The sequence below is a fragment of the Chrysemys picta genome, unplaced genomic scaffold (genome assembly GCF_011386835.1).
Source record: "Chrysemys picta bellii isolate R12L10 unplaced genomic scaffold, ASM1138683v2 scaf214, whole genome shotgun sequence".
NCBI lineage: Eukaryota > Metazoa > Chordata > Testudines > Emydidae > Chrysemys > Chrysemys picta.
The window spans coordinates 24,910-32,480 of NW_027052921.1; the positions used below are offsets into that span (position 1 = coordinate 24,910).

The 7,571-nt window shown below is 49.8% G+C and overlaps 1 long non-coding RNA gene across 1 annotated transcript; it reads right to left on the minus strand.

Moving 5' to 3' along the window:
• Positions 1-324: 324 nt before the first annotated feature.
• LOC135978331 (uncharacterized) lies at positions 325-7,295 on the minus strand. The gene is made up of 2 exons (XR_010595753.1): positions 6,634-7,295; positions 325-3,003 (listed from the first exon to the last, which is right to left on the minus strand). It is a non-coding gene; the product is annotated as an uncharacterized LOC135978331 (long non-coding RNA).
• Between the last annotated feature and the right edge of the window lie 276 nt (positions 7,296-7,571).

The following is a 7,571-nucleotide window of genomic DNA, read 5'->3' on the forward strand; positions in this document are numbered from 1 at the left end:
GGGAGGGGTGGGGGAAAGTGTAACAGACCTTTTGAGCATACAGGTTATACATAGCATACAGATCACTGCTGCTCCTACAACAACACCCAACTGCATTACATGAATACTCTCCCAGCCACTCATGAGCCATAGTAGGGAGGCTCCAGTCAATTCCCCCCAGCTCCCCAGCCTTGCACCCCAGGATTGTACCATTGTGCACTTGTCAGCAGCCTAGCCAGTGTAAGCTCATTACCTAGTTCACCACACCCTCAGTGTGGAATGGACACACATCAGCCTTTGTAGTCTGAGCTGCAATTCCCCAAGCACTTCAAACAAAACACACTGTTTGAGGTAACATATCAAACAGGTTTATTAACTACAGAACAGTTGATTTAAGTGATTATAAGTAGCAGATGCAGAGGTCTTAATTCTAACTTAAAGAGGCTAAGCAAGATTTGAATCAAGCAGTGTCTCACCCTAAGAGCTGGTACAAGCAGCTTCCAGTTCTCCAATACACAGACTGAACCCCTTTCCAGCTTGGGACCAAACTCCCTCCTTCAAAGTCTTCGGCTACACTACGGACCTTACAGCGGCACAGCTGTACCGCTACAGATGTGCCGCTGTAAGGTCTCCCATGTAGCCACGCTTTGCCGATAGGAGAGAGTTCTCCTGCTGGCATGATTAAACCGCCCCCAATGAGCGGCGTTAGCTATTTCTGCAGGAGAGCCTCTACTGCCAACATAGCGCTGTCCATATCAGCACTTCTGTCTGTGACAGTTGTCTGTCAGGGCTTTCTTTTTTCGCACCCCTGACCGACAGAAATTTTACCAACAGAAGTGGTGTTGACAAAGCCTTTGTCTTTCAGACAATCTTCCAGGTGTTGAGCTGAGCGGGGAGAGAGGCCAAGTAATGATGTCACTCTTCCTCTTTTATACTTTTTTCCGGCTGCTCGAAAGATTCTTGCTGTGACGTGGGTTAGCGTATCCCCATGGCATACGTGCCTTCTCCAAAAAGTCTCTGGGATAGTGGATTGAGTGTTGATGAGCCCTTAACTCCTGTCTGGCCACTGATGGCTGCTCCTTTGTCCCTACTGAAAGGCTGGCTTTGGGCATCTCCCAACCCCATGACATATTTCAGTAACACAAAAGGCAATACATCATAACTTCACACACAATGATAGCAGAGACAATCCAACAGGATATTACGGTTCAACAGATCATAAAGTAATCGTTCTAGATTACTACATTTTTAATTGACTGAAACAAAGACATTATTTTAAATTAATCAGTCACAGAGGTTTAGTATGTTCATAACAATGTTCATTGCTTTTAGAAAAAGGGAACACTAATTTATTTTGTGTTATCTCCATAACCAGACATGTTTATGAAATTTCACCAACTTTATGTTTCCAAAGATTTTAGGCATAATAAAGGATTTTAAATCTTACTAAGGTACTGATTGTGCTGGAGGGTTCTCTTAAAACTAGTTCATCAAATAGTTCAGAGGTAAAGAAAGGGAAACTTGTTTGTCCAGCTATCTGGAAGGAAAGCGTTGTCCCTTTAAGGGCTAGCCTCTCTTCAACAGGGGGGTGAAGGGAGAAAGGGATGGACAGAAAGGACAGGGAGACTTTGGAAGCAAGTTTTTTGTACTATAGTAACTAAAATTAAAATATGTATTTTAGATAAGAGTGGTCTTTTGAAGGATTTATTTTAAAAACTATATGTCTGAAGAGCCAAGCATGTGAGGCTAAAGGTGAATACTCAGATCGTGGATCTAAAACTCTATGCAAGGATTTTTTAGAGATGTGATTTCATAATCTTCAGCAATCTTCTAATGAAATAGTTTAAAATTTGCTTTAAAAATAAGGTCCCGTAGACTAACATATTCTGAGTAAATATTACAGTAATGCACAACTGTTTTTGTCAGTAAATTCAGAAACTGAGACCTGGTCCACACTAACCCCCCCACTTCGGACTAAGGTACGCTAATAACGTAGCTGAATTCGAAGTACCTTAGTCCGAACTTACCGCGGGTCCAGACGCGGCAGGCAGGCTCCCCTGTCGATGCCACGTACTCCTCTCGCCGAGCTGGAGTACCGGCGTCGACGGCAAGCACTTCCGGGATCGATCCCAGAAGATCGATCGCTTACATCCGGACCAGGAAGTAAGTATAGACGTACCCTGACAGTATATACCTAGGGGTTGGCAAATGCCTGTTAAATGGCTTCATTACCACTCGAATGGCTCTTTAACAGTTTCAATGTTGTGCTAATAGGATTGGCAGGCTGGAGGCTTTTTCACTTTTAAGTTACTAGCTCCCTTCCGGAGTAAGAGACACCAGGCTGCAGCAGCCAGCTGTGGGAGCCTGCAGGAAGGGTCAGAACAGGGATAGGAAGGTGGGGGGGTGGACACTAAGACCCAGGAGGTGCCCCGAATTTTCCGGTGCCCTACACAGCTGTGTATGCTGAGTATGCCTAAGGACGGCCCTGGGTGAATGTCACCCCCGTCCCTCCATCTCAGGGACCCAGTCTGAGCTGGGAGTTCATCTGAAAGAAAGGACGGATTCTCTCCCCAGCGAAGGAGGCCTCAGTGAAAGTGAAGATCGGGGCCTCATTATCAGCACTGAAAAATGCCACCTGCCCCTGTTCATAGTCCAGACAGACCCGAACCTGCCGGTGCCAGCTGCTCTGGGGCAGGGTGCTCTGAGGGGCAGGTTGAACCTTAGACACCCATCCCCACCAATTCATGGCCCAGATCCCCTCCTCAGGGGAAATGCCGATCCAGCCTTTCCTCCACACAGACTCCCTGGCCACCCCGATGGCCCAGAATTCCTCATCCCCCACCTCCACCTCCCAGTACCAACTCCCCGTGGTGAACCCTGGAGAGCCCAGCACACAGTGCCAACGATCAAATCGCTCAGGATTGTTGGGCAGGTCCTGCCGTGTGTCTCCCCATCTCACACCCCGCCGATCCTCAGACAGGATGAGTTCAGGATGAGCTGTGTCTGGATCCAGAGTCACATGCACTGTGGGGAATTCAAGGGAATGGGTTAAAAAACCTCGGGACAGGAAGGGGGACAGCAGCTGAAGGGGGGGTAGGGAGTGGGGGGAAGGGGAAGGACTGCAGTAGAGGACAGTAGGAGCTGAAATAGGGGGCAGAGAATGGGGAGGGGATAGGTAATTTTAAGTTGAAAAGATCGTAAATGTGTTATAAGACTGAAAACTATTATAACTGTACTTGTCATGAACCCCCCTTTCAGTGACAGGTGGGTCCCCCTTGCCGTCCCTTCATTCCCCATATTCGTCTCCTCACCAAGGGGTGAAGGCAGAAACCCCCCCTCCCTTCAACCCCCGTTGTGATAACTGTCCCTACAGGCTGACCCTGACTGTGAGCGCCGCTGGCAGACATGAGTGAGAGCTCATCAAAAGTCACAGTAACCCATGGTAATAAATGTTGAAAGTAGGGTGACCAGAGAGCAAATGTGAAAAACGGGACCAGGGGTGGGGGGTAATAGGAGCCTATATAAGAAAATGTCCCAAAAATCAGGACTGTCCCTATAAAATCGGGACATCTGGTCACCCTAGTTGAGAGGAAAGGGGTTGAAAGGGGAGTGAAACAGACTGAAATAGCCCAGACAAAGAGACCTCCTGCTATAACTCAAGGATTGAGTTAAGCTCATGCCTGGTGAACAAGCGACATGTGGGACTGGTACTAAGGAGACCAAAATTGGTGTGTCAGAAACTGGGTGTAATTGGTGGACAATATAATGAGTGAACAGAGCTATTCCACCTCTCCCTTCCCTGTGGGGTTCTTGAAAGAAAAGCCTGTGGCAGGAGAGTCTGAGACTCACTGCTGATGGGGGGAGGGGTGACTGAATGGAGTGAGCTGCATCATCATGGCTGCCACCCCCACTGTCCCCTGGAACCCCGGGATCCCCCATGACACCGTTGGATCTTTGTCATCCTGAGCCTGAAAGGCACCTGACCAGACCAGGCCAGAATGTGGGACCCAGATGACATCACTACCTCCATTGGGTCTGGCTAAAACCCACCACCACCTGGGATGTGAGACTTTGCCCCTCACTTCCTGTGTCCTCTTCCTCCCTCACGTCTTCTCTTTCCTATAGCCAGGGCTGCCTGGGGGGGCAAGTGGGGCAATTTGCCCCAGGCCCCGCAGGGGCCCCCACGAGAACGTCATAGGCTCCCCCCCGCCTCTGCCTTCCCCCATCCCCCAGCGCCACGGCGCGCCGCATCCAGGAGCAGCCCTGGACAGCGCTGCAGCGGCATGGCTCGGGCGGGGCCTGAGCTCCTCCCGCTCAGAGCCGCGAGGTAAGGTAGGGTTACCATATTTCAGCAAGAAAAAAAGAGGACGGGAGGAGCCCCGCCCTAGCCCCGCCTCTGCCCCTCCCACTTCCCACCCCCCCAGAACCCCCAACCCTCCCCCCGTTCCTTGTCCCCTGACTGCCCCCTCCTGGGACCCCTGCCCCTAACTGCCCCCCAGGACTCCACCCCCTATCTAAGCCTCCCTGCCTCTTGTCCCCTGACTGCCCCAACCCTTATCCACACCCCCACCCCCAGACAGACCCCTGGGACTCCCACGCCCCATCCAACCACTCCCCACCCCCTGACAGCCCCCCCCAGAACTCCCAACCCATCTAAACCCCTCTGCTCCCTGTCCCCTGACTGCTCCGATCCATCTCCCCACCCCTGCCACCTGACAGCCCCCCCCAGAACTCCCAAACCCCCACCCCTCCCGCTCCTTGTCCCCTGACTGCCCCCTCCTGGGACCCCTGCTCCTAACTGCCCTCCAGAACCCCACCCCCTACCTAAGCCTCCCTGGTCCTTGTCCCCTAACTGCCCCCTCCTAAGACCCCCCCCAACTGCCCCCCAGGACCCTACCCCCTACCTGTACCCTGACTGCCCAAAACTTTCTCCACTCCCCCCAAAAAGCCTCCCCCCCGTTTCTTGACTGCCCCCTCCAGAACCTTCCTGCCCCCTGACCTCCTTACCCTGCTGCTCAGAACAGGGTGTTGGGCTCTGTGCAGCCGAGCCGGACACGTGGCTGAGCTCCCCAGCACAACAAAACCCGGTCCCTGGCCCTGCACAACAAAACCCGGTCCCTGGCCCTGCACAGTGCTGCTGGACTGGGCTGCAAGGGAGCTGCCGGCTCAGAATGCAGGGCGGATCCGGCTCCTCTACAGCTGCTCCTGAGTCCAGCCCGGGACTTCCCTGCAGCCCTCCCAGCCGCTCGCTCTGCTCTGCCGGGGGAGGGGGAAATCCCGGACATTGTGAGTGCTTCACAAATTCCCCCCGGACGCTATTTTTAGCACACAAAAGGAGGACATGTCCGGGTAAATCCGGACGAATGGTAACCCTAGGTAAGGGGCGGGATTGCGAGTTGCGGCCGAGCGGCGGGAGCTCAGGCCCTGCTGGAGCCACGCCGCTGCAGCACTGTCCAGGGCTGGGCTGTGTTTCTCCAGCAAGGGTCACACTCCACTTCTGAGCATCTCTCATTGCCTAGTTTGTGTGAATCACATTCATAGGCCTCACGTCTCCCCACACATGGTATCAGGGGCCTAGGTGCCTGACTGAGGCTTTGTAGATGCCACGGGGGGGAGGGGAGGGGCTAGCTGAAAGTTAGGCATAGTGCCCAAGTTCCTTTGTGGATCTGGGCCTGAGTGCAGAAGGCTCTGGGTGTGTTATATTTCACCCAAACCCACAGGGCTGCACTAATGATAATTCTTTAAACTTATCCCAGACCTTTTTCCCACCATCCTGTTTGTTTCCTACAGCAGTCTGAGGTGCACTCAGAGTTTGCTTCTGAGCTTCAAAGTGAACTTAGTGCCAGAGATAAAAGGAGGATTCAAACTCCTTTGAAATCCCTGGGTATAATAATAAATAATCTCAGAACAACAGTTTCTTCCACCAACAAAGCAGATCTCTGGAAGGGCAATGTCTAGAGAAAGGTTTCTCTCCCTAGCTGATTTAGCCAATATTCTGCAAATCAGTCAGATACACCTCTACCTCGATATAATGCTGTCCTCGGGAGCGAAAAAAATCTTACCGCGTTATAGGTGAAACCGCGTTATATCGAACTTGCTTTGATCTGCCGGAGTGTGCAGCCCCCTTTCCCCCCGGAGCACAAGGGGGAATGATGTTAGCTAAGGTGATGGAAGCACTCTTCCACTGGCCTGGAAGACTTTCATACCCCTGACCAATGTAGCTACACTGATAGAATTTTCATGTGTAGACCAAGCCTTAGCTAGACTCTTATTTTAAGCTCTTAAGTGGTGCTATATATATAGCTATACTTTTTCCAGTTCATTGTAGAAAAAGTGGAACTATGCTTTTCATTCATCTCTTCAATCTCTCACACATTTAAAAAACATAACAATGAATACATTTCAAATATTGCTATATTTGAAAACAAAACAGCTTGTGGAGGTGTCAGCAAGAAGAGGTGTCAGCAAACATTTCTAACAAGACCTTTTAACTTATTTATTTCTAGTTTTTTAATCAGATTCTTAAATGTGTAGAAATAAAATGTTAAGGTTCCACATTAAAAACAATTTTCAAAAGATCATACAACTCCCATCCCTTAGTGGGAGGTGTTTCTCTGTACTCCAGGTAGAAGGAAGAGGGAAAATGGAACTTACCAGATTTAGCAAGAATTTCCTCTAAAAGACAAATAAAGAAAAATAAATAATGTATGAAAATGATGATAGTTGTTAAGATGTTTCATAATAGAGGTATTTTTTCTCCCCTGTCCTTTTTTGTATTTTTGCAAAGTCAAATGGTCAAATATGGATCAGTAATAGAAACCTGTGTTCCCAGGAGCCACATCATATGTCAGGGCAATCCAAGGAACCACGCTGATTTTAGAGCAGTTAGGAAAGACCAGCTTCAAACACAGGCCTGATCTAAACCTTAACTCTGGCAGGGCTGTCACCTTTATATGTTTAATACTTAATATACCTTAGAGAATATTTATGAAAATACTTATGTACCTTAATATTTAATACTCATTGGCCCAGAAAGCAAGTGTAGGCTCTGTAGGGTAGGGATTAGGATGGTCACTGGGGAGGGGTGAGCTCCTGGGTTTCAGTCTCTGTGCCTAAGACTATTTAATGATTTATACCACCTAGAACAGCTTCGACAGAGAGATTGAGAGAGACCCACTTAGAATAGCCAGCAGCCCTGCAGTTAGGGCACTCGCCTAGGAAAGGGGAGAGCAGGGATTCAAAGCTGGGCCGCCGCAGTTCGTCTGAGTGACTTAATAACTGGGCTATCGGTGATCAGAGGGACATCATCTCTGCAGTGCTGTACATGTAGACAAGCCATGACGCATCATTCGAAAAACTAAGGAGGTGCTCCTTAGTTTTTAGAATGACGCGTCATGGCTTGTCTACATGTACAGCACTGCAGAGATGAAGAAGCTCTCTCGTCAACAAAGCGCTGTCTACACCAGGGTTAGGTCGGTATAATTTTTCACATCCCTGAGTGACGTAGTTATACCGAGATGTTTGTGGTGTAGATCTGGCCTAAGGCACCTTGTGAAACCTAACAACATAGGACTGGAAGGAACCACCTGAAT